Raw genomic sequence first — 18,006 nt, 5'->3', positions numbered from 1 at the left:
AGAAACATCTGCAGCAGCTGCAGCACAACTCTCTGTGCCTCTCCTCAAGACCTAGCTTCAACGACAACTTCTCTTACAATCTATCTATTAAGACTTTGATGTGGAAGTGAAGAGAAGCAGATGTAAGATGTGATCCCTCTGTGTTACTGGTGGGTATTATAAAACAACAGAGATGCAAGTGGCTTAGCAGCTGTTTCCAGTTAGCCATGACTTCTTGTGTAACTTGGTGGTGATGCCTTAAGCCAGGGATGGAAGAGTATGGATTTCTCTTCCACTAATACAATGTAAATATTTGCACAAGAGAAAAACAATTACACAGAACATTATTCAGTAAGGTTATGAGTCCCAAACATAGAATCACAGTGATTATCTTTGTTAAAAAAAAAATTGAAAATTTTGTAAGGCTAGATCATTACATATGCTATCTTCATGATCATTTTCAAGCCATTAATATCTTTCCAGTATTTCATTCACTTGAATGCTTTCTGTTTTCACTGCTTTCTGGTTTTTTTCTGTTTTCAGATGCGTTCTCCCATCTTCAGATAAGGCATAACGTTTCCTCAATTTGTCTTGTTTACCTCGTTAGTTTGTCATAATTTTCCGTTGTTTTTCCAATGGCATCCAAAATGGACACATTTGCTTCTTTTATTTGTAGTTAAATGTATGAATTTCAACAGTGGTAGGGAAGAACAACCAGCAGGACAGGCAGGCTGAGTGACAGGGTGAGCTTCTGCCGCTGCTCCAGTCTGACAGCATTCATGAGCTGAGTTTTGCAAAAGGTCAGGTCTGCCAGTAGCAGCAGAGCTTTTGTCTGGAGGATAAGGTAGATGATTAGAAAGAGTTGACACCTTTGGGTAGGGATTGAGGAAGTTTATTGCTAATTTTCTAGAAGTTAATGCAGGATCTCTTTGAAAGAGGAAGATAGTGCAGTGCAAGTTTGTTTCTTCCTAGAGATGTGTTGACAATGAGACAGATGGGTTATCTGTGACACAAAGCGTTAAGAGCATGGACTGGCAACACATGAAATTCTTGCTTTGTCTGGCTACCATTGTGGTTCAGTGGTCCATTTTATGATTATACTGGTAGACCAAGGTCAAATACACCCCTACAGAAGAGTATGATAACTTGTCTGGTCTTGTTTTTTTAAGGACCTCTGAACTGGATCTGCATTATTCTGCTTTAATTATTTGTTAAAATGTTCTCATGCTAGCTATTGAAGGAGGCAATTTAAACCTTTGATGAGCATGGCAAATCTCTTCCTTTTGTCAGGACTGACTTCTGGACTTTAAATGCCATTTTCATCAACCCGTGAAACAGCGTAAGGAAAATTTAAATTAGGCTTTCATTCTTCCTATTTAAATAGAAGCTTCCTACTTAAAACAGAAATCTGACTTCAGGCATCAGCTTTTTGTGTAAGGACTTATCTTTGACTTGCCAAAAGATTGTATTAAAAGATATAAAAAGTTTTCCCTTGCTCTTAGGATAATAGCAATGACAGTGACAAATGGAGAGACTGTAGGTTGCACTTCATGGCGGAGAGGTGAGTGATGTGGGAGGGAGAGGTAAATACAAGTATCTTTCCTTTTTTCTTTGCCAAATATTGCATTAACTCTATAGAAAAAGATAGACAGAAACTGAGAAGTCTGAATTAAAATGACAATGAAACAGAACAGGAAAATCAATTCAACCTACACCTGAGAAGCTTAATTTTTTTTTTTTTTTTTGAAAGGACAGTTACCAACAGAGTGAATTAATGAGCTAAAGGTCATCAAAAGGTTATTTTCAGTTAGTAAGGTGTCTCATAGCTGAATACAATTTACTACACTAGAGAAGAAATTTTTTTCCAACTTCTGTACATATTTTTCATCTGTGCTTTTCTTTTAAATCTGTGAGATTGGAGAGCATATTTTCTCTGTATGTTCTAATACAGTAGTGCAGTACTCTTAGAATTGGATACATTTTGAATATTATTTTCAGACTTGTTTCAAACATTTGTCAGCTCTAGCTGAAGGCTGCAGTTGAAGAATAATGGATTGTTTTCAGCTTTGTGAATGGTGTTTTTCAGCAAGCGGGTGTTAGAAGCATTGAAATTCAACTTGCAGAGCTCCTCATAGCAAAAAAGCCCTTTTTCTCTCAAAAGGGTTGTTTGTGTTTTGGGTTTTTTTTAAGTAGCCCACCCCAGTATCTTTAATCCTGCAAGACTGGGATTAATTGCTATGGACACAAAGCCCAGGCACATTTGTATATTTATTATGTAAGTAAAGAGAATTTAAAAAGAAGCATATTCTTATAGTCTACTATGTGAATAATGTTTGCATTACAAAAATGAAAGAATGATGTTTTACTTTCTTTACTGTCAGAGGCTTCTTTTAAGAAGAATGAGGTGGCTGGCTGAGAAAATATCCCAAATAAACTGTAAAAACTTTGAGTTTCACTTATGATCTTACTCTGTTTGGGCAAGCTAATGGAATAACCTAGGACTTTGGACATCAAATGGCAGCTTAGCCCACCTCAGAGCATTTCCCCTGTTGGCATTTGCTATGCACACTTCTTGGCAGTTAGCTCTACCCTATGCAAGCCCCTTTATTGCTTTCAAGGTTTCTTTGTTAATTCAATTCTTCAGCCTCTGTTACACCGTGAAAAGCCCTGAAGGGCTGAGTTTTGTCATTTGCCTAGGTGACTAAAACAGGATTTGTGTAGAGAGCTTTAACATGTGGCTTAGGTAAGAGAATATTCCATCAATAACTGTTTTTTTGCCATTTTGGTATTCTATTTTCAATCTCCATGGCTAAGTCAGTGCTAAAACCTTTTACAAAATCTGCCTGGCAGTATAATTTATGATTAGACCTGAGGGGTGAAGGCTAACTCAGCAGTGTATTTCACATAAACAAGTGCAATTTCTCTGGCACACAAGCAATGTAGGACATTTCCAAAGCCTAGACAAACCAAGACAATACAAAAAAAAAAAAAATCAAAGAAGGGAATATTTCATGCTCTGACTTGCAATTTTAATTGTTTTGGGGTTTTTGTTGTTCTCACATGCCAAGTTAGCAGCAAAAGCTTGCTATTCTTCTACCTTCATTCTGAAGATCATGTGTAATGCATCTAAATCCAAGTTCCTGAAAAGAAGTGCTTGCTTTTGGACTGTATGAACTCTTTTAGGAACAGAATCTACTTTCTTCTCTCAGCAGCATGGTGTAATAAGTGGGTTAAACCCAAATACATGTCAGATACTTCTCTGAAAGGTTTGAGATCTAAAATATGGCTGAATGTGCTCCTCCCTATAAAGTATTGTGGGAAGTGGGTTGAACAAGTTAAATACAAGATTGTCTTTATTTATCTTCTTCAAGATTGGCTGTAAACTCTTACACAAATTTCAAATCTATATTCAGTATTATTAGATTTGGTTTGTAACCTCTTTTGTCAATAATGAGTACCTTAATTTTCCCTATTAAGAATAGGAATACTTGTTTGTCTGATTGACCTGGACATTTCTCAAGAAAAGCATAGACCAAAAGGAACCTTCTGCTAAACTTACGTGTCCTTCCCTCTCTGACCTCCAGTTTCTTTGTTGAAATATGTTGCTGAGAAGTTTTCTCCTTAGAGTTTAAATTTTTGAATTAGCCTTCAGGACATATGGTTTAGAATATGGTAGGACATCCAGACTACCCAGAAAATATTTTCACAATAGCAAAATCTTGTCTTGACAAAATACAGCTGCTAATGAGTAATTACTGTTGAAATAAATGGCAGTTGAACTGAATTGATCATTACTGTGTGGAAGTGGAACCATGAGACAAACACATCTGAAATCTGTGTTGTCCAAATAGGCAGTAAAATATCTACACTGAAATCTTGAACTGAAGTTGTTTTTTTCTTCCCCTTATTTCTGCATCTAACGCTTTCAAGGGACTTCTTTTCTTTCTCAGCTCACATTAACAGAATGGAATTTTAGTTTGAAAATAACTGGGAAACTTAATTCAGATGTTTCACAAATAAATTGAGTTTTGTCTCAAACAGATTTTTATTGTGTGTTTCACAACTGAGTTTATAAATAAACTTGCACAGTTTAATCAAGCCTAATCTTTCCCCAGCACCCGCAGGAACTGCCAGTGATACACACATTTGGGAATTCTAATTGTATATACAGTGTTACCTAAATCCTTTCATCTCTCTCAGAGAAATTCTTTCTTGTCTGTTATCTGAAAACCAAATTACTGAAGTTAGTATCCACTCTTCCTGAAGGGAAAAAGGAAAATGTGATTATTATTTTTTTAATACAAATTTATTAACATACTTATTATTTGGTGGAATCTGAGTCTTGTAGCTTTCTTTACTGTGTGTCCTTATAGATATCTATAGTACAGATGTACTTTGTTTTTCTATGTGATACACACTTGCAACAATTTTTAAACTAAATATTTATTGCAGTTGGGATGTTTAAATATAAATGTTAACATTGATTATTTAAAACTCTGAGAGGACATATTTTGTGTTCAGGGTTAATATACCCAACTCACATGAGTGAGTGTAAAGGTGTTTTCAATTAAGCATGTAATATTAAAAGTACTGAGCACTTGACAGTCTGGAAAGAGATGGAGTTTCTCAAAAAATATATTCCACCTTCCAGAAGCCCAGAAAGCCTCCACCAGAGGCCTCCTGTCACTAATCCTATAAAAGGAAAAGTCATATCTGATGTCCTGATTTCAAAAGCATCCTGCAATAAAATCAGTATATTGAAGATAAGAACAACAGGCTGGAAAAAGGTAGGTTGCTGGTACTAGATAAGCAAATGGACTGGAAGTTTGTTCTTTGAGAGCTTACTTGGACAGTGTGTGCATATTTAGTTTTTTTAATGTGCATGTGTAGTTGTAGTTCTGTTAAGCTCCCATGAGGAAATGAGCTCTGAAACAGAACTTGGAGGATAGTCATGGTAGATGATGTCAGGAAGAAAGCTCAGGCCAAAAAAGCCCTGAATACAGCACAAGAATGTGATGCAATAATCTTTGATTCTTGCTGCAGACTGCTGAGTGTGTGGTGGGGTTTTTGTTGCTTTTCCCTTTTTTCCCAAGCACACAAGTCTAATCTGTCAGCTGGTGTGATGAATGATGCTGGTCTGTAGCTGGAGAATCTTGTGGCAAGCCCTTCCCTGCTTCAGAAGACTTAATGCTGCAGATCTGTGATGCAGACCCAGCTCTGTCCAGAGGACTGTGGGGCAGGGAGAGGCTACAGCCAGATTAGTCTGTCTGTGCAGTAAGGATTGATCTGCAGGGAATCATTTGGAAAGCTAAGTCGTGCGCGTCTTTCTGCACGCTCAGGATAATCAGCAGCTTCACAATTACAATTAGCATCCTTGCTCCTAGCTTATGAAGAAAGCTGTTCTTCCTAGGTCTCTCTGAAACTCTGGAGGGGGTCTTGCCTAGCACTCTCTGACAGGTATCTGGGGGACCACAGGCTTCTTGTGTGACTCATGTTGGTCACAGCAGCCCACCTGCTCAGTGTCGGAGCCAAAGGCTGGGCTGTTTAGTGCAGGGGCAGAAGTGCTGCTCCTCAGGCCACTCGCCGCTGTAATTTTCAAACACAAGTGCTGCAGCTGGGAGCTGGATCACCCCATCCCTTTCTTGAGGTGGGTTTAAGGGCTTATTTATTTATTTTAACTGCAAGGATTGCCAGGATTTGGTGTTGTAATGGGATCAGTGGGCTGTTATGTATGAAGAATAGAAAGAGAACTCTTCAGAACTTGTCTGGAGTGTATTGTTTGAGTATGGGTACAGTTGTCATGTGGGTAAAGGAGGAAGAACTTTTAATGAAAACAGAAGAATTATTTTTCTAGTTTTAATCTGGAAGTGGGTGGGCAACCCCTGGATGCAATTGGACCAGTGTGACTGAACTACAGAAAAATAAGAGTGACTGCATAAGACTATATTGTTTTCTAACCACATAGATATGAGCTAAACAATGAAGACGCGTTCTCCATGGGTAATATACTGCACAGCAGCCAGTGAATCATTGAAGCATTGCAAAAGTGAAATAATTCCAGCATGTGACTTGGCTTGTGACTCTTAATGAAGAAATATCAGTCGTTTTGACATGTTTTCTGGAAGGAGCTTCTTTTTCTAGGGGCCCCATTCAATGGGGAGATTTAAACAATTGTTATGTCACACTGTAACTTTTGTAATAACGTCCTTCAACTTCTCATGGTGAAGGCCTTTATCTGACAAGAAGGGAGAGGCCTTTCTTTTTCTCCCTCGTGCTCCCTGGGGTGTGGTTCTGCTGCCTTCCTACTGCCCGGTGGGGTGCTTTTCATCTTCATTGGGAGCCAGTTCAACTTGCACACTGAGAAAATGCCTGTGTGCTTCCTTCCTGGTTTTCTTTCCTACCCTTCTCTTCTGGATTAACTTTTTTCTGGCTTGTCAGATTCAGTCACCTCATGGAGGAATACAGTGGTTACCAGAATGGTAAAAGGAATGAGGAAAGTTTGTCCAGGAATAGGAGGAAATGGATTATGTTTGGTCTCCCAGGAGTCCCTGCTTGGCTGGCTCTGCTGTAGCATCTAATTCCACTCTTCAAAACGTGTGTGTGGACATTGTAGAGCAGTGATGCAGAACAAGGGACTTTTGAGAATGCTGTCATGCAGAATTTTAAAATGTAAAGAAATGACAGATTTGAGGGTACTTGTGCAAAATAAATTCTGTACACTTCTAGGTGCTTTTCATCTGTTACTGTTAACACCCATTTGCTATCCCTGAGTAAGTTGGTTAAGTTGGTTGGGTTGCCTCCTGGAGAGACCTCAACTGTTTCTTCATTAGTGAGGTCTCTCACTGATCCAGATTCTCTGTCTTCTTCCAGCTCACTTCATTACTTCAGCCCACCCAGCTCCCAGATATGGTGTGGTTGTTGTTGTGGTTTTTGTGGGGTTTTTTTTGTTTGTTTGTTTTGTGTGTGTGTGTGTGTGTGTGTGTGCTTGGTCGGTTGTTTTTTTGGGTTTAGTTTTCAAAGCTCTTTCACTGTTTCCTTCTTAAGCAGCCCCCCAGCTTGGCCCTTTGAATAGCTCAGTCACTGGCAGGAGGAAAAGTGTGCTCTGAATTGAGCTTTGATTTCAGCTCTGATCTGACATGGTCCACAGCTGATTGAAATCATCTGTTGTCCCTCAGGGAGAGTGACTGCTCTGCTGGTCTCATCAGGACTCCAGCTTGACTGAAAGGTGTACAAAGTGCGGATGCAGACTATGGAGGTTTGAGTCACTGGGCAAGCTTACAAAAGGCTTCCAGCTGCCAAATCAGGATAGATGTGCACCCCTCAGTGTAGTGAACCATCTTATGGAGTAAAAGAGTTTATCTACTCTTACAAAGCTTTCTTTCTTGAAGAAAAGATCACCAAATGCGTTTAATACTGGAAAACACATCTTCATTTTCTAGAACATCTAAATTGTTTGGCTGAAACTTGTGCAAAAAAATTCAGCCTCAGGCAGGCATCTGGTGTGGAAAGTTTTAGCCCAAATTGCTGTTTTGGCAAAGTTGTAAGCAATGATAATACATTTTAAGAGTGGAAAGTGTTGAACAATCTGTACTAAGGCAGAACTTATATTTTGGTGAATAAAGGGAACCCGTGATGGAGTCTGAGCCCGAACTGCAACAACTTTCATTCCGCTTTCCTGTAAGGGGATGCCCTGACCCAACTTAAAATTCTCCATCAAACAACTGTGTCAATTGAACATTTTTCTAGCACTTACAAAGTTACTTTATGCAACCTTAGCTGTTACCAAAGGGAATATGGAGAGGCCCTGGGCTAACATAACTAAAACTTGAGGAAAAAATAACCTTAGATTGTGATGGCATTCTTGCAGGTTTCTGCAGCACACTGCAAAAGTCGACAGGAAGACAAGCAGAAGATTCTATTATGGGATCTAGTTTATAATTATTTCTGGACCATTTTGAGCATATGCATCACCTGCTGGAAGTTACTGCAAACCCCCTTGGGTGTCTTGCATCTGCATCCCAGAGGAGGTGTTCGAGAAACACAGCAACTGCCCTGCACATCCTGTTTTGATTTGGTTGATTTATTGTCCTGTAATTTATAGAGTGGCCATGTGAAGGGCATGAATCTCAGGTTTGACTGATTGCACTGTAAAAGAAAGCTCTTTTCAGTTCACCCTGAAATTCTTACCACATTTCTGTCCAGCCATTCAAACTTATCCCAGCCACAGCTGCTTTCATAGCTCTTGCTGAAACTTGAAACTGGAAGAAAGGTAGAGAAAATCTTTATACAGATTTTTTTTTTAAATGGTAACCCTACACAGATTTTTTTCTGTTCCATTATGTTTTCTTATAGCTCTATTCAGTACTGCAGTTGTTTTTTCAACTACCCATATAGGCTTCTGTTTTGTGTTTAAGATTAAAATTGTTTGTTGGACAAAACATTAATATATGGTAGGTTAATGGGCTGATTGTGAACCAGAACTCTGTTTCTAGGGTCCGAGCAATATCACTTCAGTTACTATCACATCTACGCTTCCGTATGAATCAAGGCTTCTTCTATCTTCCCTCCACATTTTTAAGACCTCTGGCCATTGATCTCTCTTGCCATCTCTGTGTATTTTGCTGAAATGTTAAGCAAGAGGCCAGATGCTTTGAAAGTGCATGTAATTACTGCTTTCTTGTGTTTTGATGGGAGTACTAACACATCTCTGAATTAGAACATTTTAGTTTTGCTTTTGTCCTCTTGTCATTCTTTTGACTCCTACTCAGTTGTGACCCATTTTACATTCACTTCCTTTTCTAGCTTGTACTGCTAGCTTTTCTTCAGTCTGTATTTATATACTTCTCTTTCTTGCTACTTACCCTGATTGGATGTTGTCTTTTTTGATTTCTTGCTAGTTTGTGTTGTACTTTTAGGAAATATTTGAATTCTGCTATGTACAGATTCCTGGATGCTTCAATTGTTTTTAAAAAATAAAAATAAAACTTCATTCACCATCCCCTTTCAGACAGGGAGAAAATGGAATAGTTTTGATGTAGGGTTCATTCTGATCCTATCTCCCTTTAAGTCCCCCCTTCCCACCCCATTCCCACCTCTTTTTTTTTTCCCATTGCCAGAAACATTCCAGATCTCTCTGTCTGCAGTTCTCTGCACATCTGAGCACATACATACATTCTTGAGATATAGCAAAAGATTATCTGCTTCTTATATACTATTTGTAGCTGAGAAAGCAGCATAGCTGTTTCAAAGCGCATCAGTGTCTTATTAGCCCTTTTCCTTTTCCTCAGTTAATCTCACTGGTGTTAGTTAATTCATAGCCCTTGATATACACCAAGGCTTCAAGTTCATTGTGTTTATGATATGAAATTACTCTAGGCAGATCCAATTACTGACTTCTATTTCAATAAATTGAATTCCTCTACATGAATGCCTCTTGAATTTCTCTACTAAAGATCATGTCTGCATACAGTGAAAGGTTGTAGGGGTTACCTTTGATTTATTTAGTTTTAGCATACTTTGGTTTTTTTTACTGTCTTTTCCAAATGCAGTTTTGGAAAACCCCTATTTGGATTTTCTGATAGTTTGGTGGACTTAGTGTAAACTACTGTCTGAGCTCAAAATATGGCAACACAGCATAAGAATTTTTGTGACATGAGTAGTCTTCTAGTGCTAACAGCATATATGGGGAATGTGAATAAAATCTAACTATGGGTTTTAATTAAGAGGAAGAACAAGCAGCCCTGCTTTCTGTAGAGGGCTGGTGCTCAGCCTTGTTGGGTTCAAAACATTGAAATCAGGATGTGTCAGATAAGCATTCATTCTCAACTAAGTTTCTCCATTACCTGTTTTCTTTAAGAAGCTGTTTCCCAGTGATTTCATGTTGCATGTTTATTCTTCAGAACTTTTAAAAGGTCACTCATCATTTCAAGGGCTCTCTCAGATGATTAGTAATCGGAGTCTCACTTCCTGAATACCAGCCGATCTAAGTGAAAACATAGTAACTGAGTCACTTTGTTATTTAGTTTCTAAGATTACAGTTGTAGAGGTGCATTTTGTGTCCAAAGAAGTTTTTACTCCTGTGATCAAATAGCAAGGCAAGCCTCATGGAAATGATGAGTTCATAAACTGTTGGCAATTAAATGACAATTTTTAAATTATCCTGAACATTTACAGTATCCTGTGAAATCTTTCTCTGCTGGAGGAAAAAAAAAAATCTATGCAAACTTATTAACTGTTTCAAAAGCTTCACTGTAGTTGAGAAGTCTGATATGTCTATAGCCTTGGTGTTCTGTATTGGTGTCTTCTGGGAACTGAGTTCAGACAATGTCACTAACCAGAGGGATTTGTATCTTAATATTCTGGTGGGTACACGAAAGCATTTTACCAACTCAGAGATCAGTATCATAGTCTGTATTTGTTTTGTGCTTTAAGTCACAATTTTAACTAGGAGGTAAATAATATTATGCATGAATATATCTTTGCATCTGCAGAATATATCTAACAACTTTTTTCAAAGTAAAACAAAATACACATCCCCATCACTCCACCTCAGAAAGCATTGCCTGAATTTTGTTGTTGGAAAAAAATGGGCCTAAATTTCTTGTTTTCATGGCAGGGAGAAAAGGTGGGTGGGATGTATTCCATTTTTTCTCTCTGTCTAGTTTTTACAGAGCATCAGTTTGATGGCATCCATAACAGTTTATGCGTATTGGAATAACAGTTCTTCCCTGCAAAACAGTGGTGGAGAATTACTTTGAATTAATTTAGATGTGTTTTAGTATTGTCAGACTTAAAAATCTGCTCTATGCTAATGCTAGTTTTATCAAATTAAATATAAATTTTTAAAAATTATGTTCTTTGTATGCTACCTCACTTAATCAACCAAGGTATAGTATATTCTTAAAATCATGTGCTTTTGAAAAATGTGTGGTATCCCCAGTTTTTAACTATTAATGCAAATGCAATCTATGTCTACCAAGACAAGGAGGGAAAAAAGGCAAATCAAGGTTTTCTCTGTTAGTTGTTTGCATCCTTCATTTGTCTTATAAAGGAATTGCTTACTCGTGAGTGATAAATGTACATAAGTACACTGCCAACAAACCTAAATGAATGGTTTTTTTTCCTCTGCTGTCTTAGAAAGCAAATGAGGGAATGGACAAGTCAACATTATTTTTGTCAGTGTTGCTAGACACTTGTTTTTTGATGGTTTCAAACAAGCTTAGGTTAATTCCAGCTTTCTGAGCAATGTTAGTATTTGCTCATCATGATCTTCAGGACATGACTCTGCAGAGTGATGGGAAGCTTCTGTTAATCTTAGCAGCTGTCTAGAGCTCTTGAAGGCTGTGATCCCTCATTTAGAATGGTAGCCTACCCTTAGGAAACTGGATTATTTGGACTTTGAAAATGGGATGATATATCCATATTTAGTGTAACTCAAGTTGTCTTCGGCAGCATTCTTCTGTGCATTTTTTCATAGTATTTTCAGGAGACAAAATATAATTTAAATTGTACAGAGGGATCAGTGCCTGTTTGAAGACCCTTCTTGGTCTTCTGCTCCCAAAGGAATAGTAATTTAAGTTTTGGGGTTTAGCATGTCATTCTAAAGAAACAGTCCATTTAAAGGTTAGACTTACTTCCATAATCTCATGTTCTTTATGGATTTAAGGGAGTTGCTTATAAGAGTTTAGAGGTTTCCTGTTTCTTGGTCTTAGTTGAGTATACGTTGATTTTTTTACCCTCCAGCATTACATTCTTCAGTATAGAAATGTTACTGCTGTTTGATAAATTTCAGTCTTTTATATTAAACTTCTTTTTACAAATTCCCCAAGTTTCCAAACGTTAAACAGTGATTGACCATTCTTTAGCACATATTTAAATTATTTGCCATTCTTTTACAGCTTCTTGTAGAATTCAGTATCACTTTTCCTATGTAATCATTTAACATTTGTATTATTAGACTTCTAGTAATGTCACTTTTTGTACTGGTGAGTGTTGAAAATAATCTGTAAGGAGCAAGGACACCTTCTTGTGTCAGACCTTCCCCAGGTTAGTCCAACTGTTTTTGTTCCAGTGCTGTCAAGAAGTGGTGGTGCTGCTGAGGTGTCCGGCTGGGTTTTCTTGGGGAATGGCACAGGCTTTCTGAGTTGGCTGTCAGCAGTCAGGCTCTTGGAGTATGAACCAGCTGTCAGTCTCCACACAGGTACCGTGGAATGTCCAACATTCCTAGTATTCCTCTTAATATTTTAGCACACTGTTATTGTCTCAGATTACTGCATTGACCTTCTCTTATGCATGCTGCTTTCCTGTACAGGTTATTATAACAGCCTGTGTTTTCATTCCCGTAGTGTGCTTTGTTCCACCATGCTCTTCCTCTCACCAGCTGGTTCCTATTTATTTATTTTCTTTTTAACTGCATTTGCATAAAGACATGGATGTTTTACTGTTACTTTGCTTCCTCACCAGCTTGCAACTGCTCCAGATTTATTTTTAGTATTTCACCTTATCTCTTCCTTGCATTTGTTTGTGGTTTAAGTACTTTCTGCTTATTGTTTCTTTTTATAGCTTCCTGTGAAAAAAAAACAAAAACAACCTTTAAACAAAACTATGAGTTTGAAAACAAGGGAGAAGATTGTTTTAGTGGGTATGACTGTGACCAGCGTGCTAATTTTATGTTTCTGACATACATGTCTAATCTAACCTAACCTAACCTGTCATGTTTGTTTGTTTGTTTACAAACCAAGCAACTAGACCATTTGTATATGATCTTGATGTAACAGGTCATAAAAAGCCAAAATGTAGTTCACAGAAGATTTTTTACATCTGGGTAAAGGAGCTATGTGCATTCTTGTTATTTCAGCATATTTTCTTGCAGTTTCAACTGGTTTTAAGCCTTCCTGAATACAAGACAGTGTCTGTGGAATACAGAGAGTTGGGGTGTGCACATGCTGCAAGCAGTATTTTGTTTCAGTGCAATGCTACTCTACAATTTCTGCAGTTTTTCATTTCAGCCTGCATTTGGGAGACAAGCTAGTGGGCGTATCCTAGGTAAAAGGACTAAGACTCTGCTAAATGCTTTAGAATTTTTCTGATGGTTTGTTAAACACTTTCCACTGAGTAGTAGTGTTTTTCTTTTGTTATTCTAGTATTTTGTAAAAGAATTGGAGAGTTTACTACAGTTGCAAGGACTCAGAAGCCTTAAATCACACTGCCAAGGTCATGATCATGATGAGCAAATACAAATATTGCTTATAGGGCAGGAATTACCCTAAGTTTGGTTTTGAAACTGTAAAAAATAAGTGTTTAGCGGTGCCATACTGAAAAAGAAAAATAAAAAAAGATAACTTTGCCATCTAATATCTTCTGCTTTCCATGTTCCCTTTTCCTAAATAGGATAGCAGATTTTGATTGTAGTAAAAAATGAATAAAGTAGTTCTTTCCTTTCTTGGAAAAAACATGCGCAGTAAAGAAATGTGAATGTTCTTGAAGCCAAAGACAGGCAGCTTGAGCACAGAAGAACACAATTGCCACCAATTGTGGCATTTCCTGCACCTTTCTTTGTATGCCTCTTCCAATCCATAGGAAATGGAATTTTCTGTGAATTTTTTGTGAAAGATAAACAATTTTTCTTGTGATCTATCCAGAATTACTCAGGCAGCAAAACAGGGATTACCTTCAGTGTAGATGATGCCAGGAATGAAGGCAGTGGTGACGGCTTCACCATCAAAGCCTGGTGCATGCTGAGTTTTTCCAAACACAAAGGCGAGCATTTGATGTGGAGCTCAGCCCTACAAGAGCAGAAACTGCAAGGGCACAGATCACAAATTGCAGCTGTGAGAACACAGCCTGCTGCAAGGAGGCTGCTGCAGCACTTCTGGCAGCTCTGACCTGACTGTGCACATGTACCAACTGCACCATCTGTCTTACAACAAAGCCTTCTTTCTAGGAGAGCTGCTACTAGAGGAACCTAGATTTTGCAACAGCAATTATGTCATCTCAAGCAACTTAGTCTTTTCACAGCTCAATTCAGATGAGATCATTATCCAAATAGTGAGTCAGTCCAGTTAAATCTTTTGTTCTGTCTGTGCTGCAAATAGACCAGGCTGCACCAAAAATCTTTGAGTGCTTCTTTTCTGTTACTTCTGCCATCATGACAGGTCACGGGAAAAGTGATTACAGAAGCAAGGACTCAAATGCTCCATTTGGGTTTTGGTTTGTTACCTTGGTAAGTTCTTGTTTACCCTGGAGTAAATGCAGTGTACCAACCAGTGTATTCTTGGAATTTATCCTATGCAGAACACCAGATGGATCTGTCAGCTCTTACTCAACATAATGAATTAAATTGTAAAAAAGAAGCAATATTCCAAAAGAAACAATCCCTTATTTTTTCTAAAAGTGGCATACACTGAACACAGACTGAGTTTTATTTCCAGTTTCCTGTAGAATTGTATTCTCTGACATAAAGATAAAAAGGGGAGCCCGTTATGCCATTTTGGCATAAGAGATACCAAACTGATGACCTGCAAGTGTTGTAGACACCGTTCATCCAACATTGTTGGGAGACTGTCAGGGTACTGGGTGTGCATTGAAGCTGTTTTACTTCCTGTTTGATTTATTCAGTGGATTGTGGAATTTGTTACAGTTTATGTTTTTTCTTAAAGCCTTGAGATGATAATTTTTGAAATTTAACTTTTCTAGAAATATTTATGCTGGTTTAATAAAGTAAGAATTTTGGTGTCCTTGATATTATATCTGTCAAAATAGGTAAATCTCCTGATTCAACTTTTATTCAGGAAGAATGTAAAATTATTTTATAAGGGTAGAATGTTTCCAAGCTTTTTGTAATGTGTATGTATATATATATATATATATATATATATATATACACACACACACATATACACAAGACAAAATTTCAGCTTTGTCAGATTGCAAGATTTTACACATTGTTAGAGATATGGAGCTTAGTAATAAGTAGCAGTCATTGGAAACATTTCAGTACATTAGGCAGTGCTTCACTAGGAAAGAAACTCAATCCCCCTGTCCCCAAGCCTGTTTTATAGATTATAATGTTATTCTTTCTTCCTGCATGTTTTTTTCCTCTCTATATTAAGTAGTCCATTTTGATTTATTTTCTTTATTTTCTCTCCCTTGATGCTTTGGGCATCTCTGTTGCTCAAAAGTGAGAGAATGTTGGATTAAGCATCTTTAAAAAAAACAAACAAACCAAAAACTAGAGAAAATATGTGTTTTTTCAGTATATTCTGTTTTAGGCTGAAATGGTTTTGCTTATTTGATTGCATCATCTGAACTTTTAATTCTGCAATCTTAACATAACCAAAGAGAAAAAGATTGGCAAAAGAGCATGTCCTATTTGCCTCAGATAAAGGTAAATATTCAACATAAACTGGGACATTTGTCCTAGATTGGGGAGTCATGGTAAAAAATTCTGAGTAAAATTCTGATCAGTTTAAGTACATGTATAGTCTGAATGACCATATTTTTTCAGCTTTATACATGATATTAATGATTTAATAATATCTAGTTAGTTTTTAGGAGAGCATTTATTAGGAAACAGAAGGTAAAATTTTTAATTTGCAACCATGTATTTTAAAGAACCAATTAATGCTAATAATAATCAGTATCAACCTACAGAATGCAATGAGTGCACTGTTTAGAATTGGTTTTAAACAGCAACTTTCATGATGGACAGTTAATGAAACTCTTTCTTGTACTGTGCTTCTAATTTTGCCATAAAATTCTGTGCTTGCATAAAACTTGAAATGCAGTGAGGAAATCTATTGGATAATCTTACATTTAAAGATAATTTTCAGAATTCAGTTAAGTGTTTGAAACTCACAGAGCAGACAGATTTCCATAAAGCTTATGGAAGCTTTAAAAAGTGTAAGCAGGGACGTTTTTCTTAGTAATAATTATCTGTCTGTTCCTTGGGAGATCTTTAGATATGCGTTTTGATTCATTTGCATTTCCAATGGGAAAGACATAATCAAGGACTTTCTACCTGCTGGCAACGGTACAATCAAGCGTTACCCTCCCACCAGTCTGTAGGCTGCATTTGCTTTCAAAAGCATTAATGTCACTGAGAACTGAAAGAAACTAACCAATCCAATCCGTAAAAAGGTGATCTGTCATGAAGTAAGTCCACTCCCTACAATCTAGTGGGACCCGTGAGTATCCGTAGCTTCATCCTCTTCAATGAGATACATGTTTGGGAAATCATCTGCTACAGATACTAGGAGTAAGTTTATGTTCCTCTCTGAAGCACAAGTGGAGAAAACTAGTCATAGAGCTAAGTTTGCTTCTTTACAGGTGAATTTCTTTGAAGCTGTTTTGACATGTTGCTGTGGTAATTGCCAAATTCATCAGTGGTTACTGTAGGGAAAAAACCCTGCAGTTTACTACCTAAACCATCTCTCAGTGAGCAGAAAATCAAAGTCACTATTGGGGATGTGACCATGTCCACAGTCCTCCTTTGTGGAGAAGGAAAGGTACGTCTGCATGTGGTGTGTCAGGGATAGATTCAAAGTGGCACAGGAATAGCTGAGGTCTGTGTTAGAAGGATGACAAGAAGAGTGTTTGGCACAGTGCAAGACCCTGCAGGGTATATTAAATCTCCGGAGTTTTCGGGTTTCTAGTGGCAGCATTGAGGTTCAGTTCACAGTATTGCTACAGACTTCATTACATGAGTGAGGGAACACCTCCTCTGGAGGACTGGGATGGTTTATGGTTATTGCTTTTTTTTGCCTTTGTTTATATGGCAGTAAGGTGAGCCATTACCCAACCTATATACATATCCCCACACAGGTCTCGCTTAGTTTGCGCATTGTTTCTGTGACACAAGCCACATGATGTCAGAGTCAGAGGCATTTTAGGAGAAAGTGAAGCTGAGAAAGATGTGGGGGTTTTCCCCCTCTAGCCCTTTTCAGTTTCTACAAACATTCATTAGTTATTAATTTTCGTGGTTGTATACATTTTAAGGACAGAAAAGGATTGTTAGCATTATCTAGTCTAGCAAGTCAAGCTGCATTAAAACAAGCCAGAATTTTGCACATGGCTCAACTGTAGAATTATCTTCAATCTTGGCTTTAAAATTAAATCCAGTTGCTAAAATAAATAATCTGTTTATTTTTGCTTCTTGCTCTAAAGTGGGATTTCCAGTATTTCAGCTATTAGTCTAAATTTTTCCAGGCTCTTTGCAGTGAGCTTCCATTTTAGAGATCCCAACTAAACACTGCATTCCTGTAACTATTGATGAATGAAATATGCAATATTGAAAATATGTAATTTCAGTTTTTCTCTTTGGCCATAGTCAATAGGTTAATCATTAATAATAACTATAGCTCACATTTAGTTGATGTGCACAGAGATATGCCAGTGTCTGTGTACTTTGCCTTTTCCTGGATAAAAGGTTTTTCTTGCACTCTTTTCAAGTTTACTATTGTATGTGGCACCCAGATACTTCAGACATCCTTTCCAGTATAGAAGCAGTAGCTCTGGCAGCTCTGATCCATCACAGCCCTTTTCACTTACCTGAGACACTGCTGGTTCTCCTCGGCTCAAGTACAAGGAAAAGTCACAGTCAAGGTGTTCCTGTAATGTACACACATTTTATGCATTACTGTGCCAAGGGCCTTGTCTGTATTGATTGTTTTTGAGCGATGCTTCACTTTCAGTTTGAATTAAGAGGAACAAGAATGATTACAATACGTTTTGTGACAAGATAGGTTCTCCATCTCATCAGTCACTGCTGTCGTAGCAGGTAGTTTGCTTGAGCTGTGTGTCTTGGATCCAAAGTGCAAAGATCCTGTTGTGCCAAAAGTGTGTCCTTTCCTTACTGAGGGAGTGTTACACGTCATGAACCTGGGGAGCAGTCGATACCTGTCAGGTGTCTTTCTAGTCTGGAAGGACTGATGTAGAAGATTGTTTGCAGTGAGTAACAGTGCAAACAGCTCTGGGTCCTTCCTGCTCGGAAAGGTCAGTTCTTGGGTCTACAGCCTTAGGTCTTGTCTC

General features: G+C 37.8%; 1 protein-coding gene across 5 annotated transcripts in view; it reads left to right on the top strand.

The window, feature by feature from the left end:
- Positions 1–18,006, top strand: part of LHFPL2 (LHFPL tetraspan subfamily member 2) — a 119,733-nt gene that overhangs the window by 75,610 nt on the left and 26,117 nt on the right. Inside the window, exon 3 of one of the 5 annotated variants that reach the window (XM_050987044.1) lies at positions 12,050–12,178. The exons of the other annotated variants lie outside the window; for them this stretch is intronic. The gene's annotated coding sequence lies outside the window, so the exon portion shown is untranslated. The remainder of the gene's footprint in view (positions 1–12,049; positions 12,179–18,006) is intronic. 5 annotated transcript variants of the gene reach the window in all.

The sequence above is a fragment of the Serinus canaria genome, chromosome Z (assembly GCF_022539315.1).
Source record: "Serinus canaria isolate serCan28SL12 chromosome Z, serCan2020, whole genome shotgun sequence".
Taxonomy (NCBI): Eukaryota; Metazoa; Chordata; class Aves; order Passeriformes; family Fringillidae; genus Serinus; species Serinus canaria.
Note: the sequence above shows the minus strand (reverse complement) of the source record. Positions and strands in the feature narration are given on the sequence as shown.